We start from the raw sequence: 2487 nt of genomic DNA on the forward strand, positions 1-2487 counted from the left end.
CATAAATTGTCTAAAATGAAACCCAGAGGGAAAAAAGAACTAAAAATGAAAAGAACAGAGCATCACTGACCTGCGAGAAAGCATCAAGTGGTCTAATGTCCATGTAACTAGAGTCCTCCCAACAGAGCAGCTGGAGTGACAGAAAAAGAGTTTGAAGAGATAACAATAGTCCCAAGGGGAAAGGTCCTGGCCCCTCCGTGTGGCCGCTGTGGAGACAGCAGGTAAGGATCTATCAGTACAACCTGAGGGGCCACCCCATACCAAAGAGGATAGCAAAGAGGTGGATCAAGGGTAGATACAAAGAAAACTAGGCAATGTGCAGGACCTTAAAATGAGAAGTTGCAATGCCTATGGCCTGAGCTACTTGATGATTAAGAGCTGAGAGCTTCTCTTCTCCTTAGCATGGAATATTGCCCAGTTATAGCTGAGCGAACACTGAAGGCAAGGTTTGGTGTGTTGCTGATGAGGAAGCTGAGATTTGCAGAGTTTAATGGATTTCCTTGGTCTCAGGACTGTTCAGCACTAAATCACGTCCAGTCCTCTCAGTTGCTGATGCTTCAGAGCATGAGCCATAGAGATGGTTACATGTGGGACGATCTTCAAGTCTGTTAGTCCATCTGCTCAGCTCATGAAAAGGGGAACAACGGTTGGTCATTTGCTTCAAAATTACCCCAATAAAATTTTTATAATCTTACAGTGAAAGGACTGTAGAACGTGACTCAAACTCCAGAATCTTTAAAGAGTGATGATACATAGGAGTACATCAAAAGTTAAATTCAAATAACAAACATTCTACATAACAAAGAAGTTATTTTTATTTTGTATGTATTTTTTAGCAAAGTACTCTACTATATGCCCAATAGTTTGTTCTGAAAAACAGTAGTGCCCTGATCATTTTCTACATTCCCTGTTCTCCAGAGATAACCAGTTTCAACCCATATAACCAATTATCTGTCTCGATCTCTCTTTACCTCTAAAGAAACATTGTTAGGTCTTGATATTCCAGTTTTCCACTCCAGGCCCTGCAGACAGCCTGCAAAGGGAAAAACGCTGTGCATATGGGTGCATGGGTGCACCACCTCCTAGTCAACACCAAGGAAGTCCACAAGGCCCTTCACTTGGCTTCCACTCACTTGCCAATCAACTTAATCCACTTCACCAGTCCACACAGTGAAAGGAAACTTTGCAAGAACAAATGCCAGGCAAGCAGCTTTAAGGTTTATCGGTGGAACCGGCTTCTCTGGTGGGACAGGAAGCGATGGGAGCGCTCTTGAGTGAGGAGCAGCGGTGGTCCACAGCCAGCAACTGAAGAAACCGCTGCTGTGAATGCCCAGTTCCTCTGGCTACCATTCCCTACTTCCCCCCTTTTTCTTTCCAATTGTCTTCTCTGTTCTTTCCAGTCTCTCCTCCTTCCTCAGCTATTTTCTGAGGGTTTCTGGGACCTCAGTTCCTGAGGAGGGGATGTGAGGAAAAGGGTGCCGGGCCGCGAGGCCGAAAAGGCCACGGGGAGCAGGAGGACTGTAGGGATCTGCAGCAGCTCAGGATTCCTCCTTGGGGGCCTGAAACCTTTCTAGCTCCTGAATGAGGATCAGAGGCGGGACGCCTAAAGGGGAGTAACAAGTTTCATTCACAATTTAAGGTGTTTTTCCAATCCTTCACTTAAAGGAAACACTAAGGTTCCACCGAGACTTGAACTCGGATCGCTGGATTCAGAGTCCAGAGTGCTCACCATTACACCATGGAACCACAAGCCTTTGCGACGGTATGCGGTATGCCGGTAGGAATCCCCAAATCCACTGCCCCGGGGCAGTAGATTCTGACTCATATCTATGATGATTTCTGTTAAAAAGAAGAAAAAACCTCTTGCTGTCCAATGGATTCTACTTCTAGGGACCCCGTATGAGCATCTCAATAGAGGTGTGTGAATCTCATTTAGCATCCATAGTTTCCACGACTAATCTCAAGGCAGTCCTCTATCAGACGGGACTTGATGACCACTGACCTGTGTGAGTGGACTCATCCATCTTGCTTTCTCTCTGCACCTCTCTTTTTATTGACTTCTATCATTTCATTCGTATCTTAGGAAATTGAGGTAAAATCCACTTTGGGTTTAGAGCTATAGCACAGCTCTTTAAGTCTGTGTCATAAATCACACAGTGGCCTCATTTACCAGCATTCCCTGCCCCAAGGTGAAATTTCTGCAAACAACAGTGTTATTTTCCTTTTCATTGCCTTCACCCATTACTCACTGCCCAAGGAGAGCAGATAATTGTCAGGGCACGACTTGGGACTTCCGGGGTGCCTTGTCCAAATAGCATCTATTACACTCCAAAGCCACCACGGCTTCCCATGTGTAATGTAGAAAGGTGTCTCAGCAGTGTTTTATCTGGGGAGTGAGTTCTGCAGGCAGGAGAACTCTCATTTTCTTCTTTATAGATTTCTTTTTTTGGTAAGTTTTTCTTACAAAAATCATGAATTTGTTAGATA

At 44.9% G+C, this 2487-nt stretch overlaps 1 non-coding gene across 1 annotated transcript; it reads right to left on the reverse strand.

Annotated features, from left to right (window-relative positions):
* Positions 1-1674: 1674 nt before the first annotated feature.
* Positions 1675-1746, reverse strand: TRNAQ-CUG (transfer RNA glutamine (anticodon CUG)). The gene has a single exon. It is a non-coding gene; the product is annotated as a tRNA-Gln (tRNA).
* Positions 1747-2487: the final 741 nt, after the last annotated feature.

This window comes from Loxodonta africana, chromosome 3, assembly GCF_030014295.1.
Source record: "Loxodonta africana isolate mLoxAfr1 chromosome 3, mLoxAfr1.hap2, whole genome shotgun sequence".
Lineage (NCBI taxonomy): Eukaryota > Metazoa > Chordata > Mammalia > Proboscidea > Elephantidae > Loxodonta > Loxodonta africana.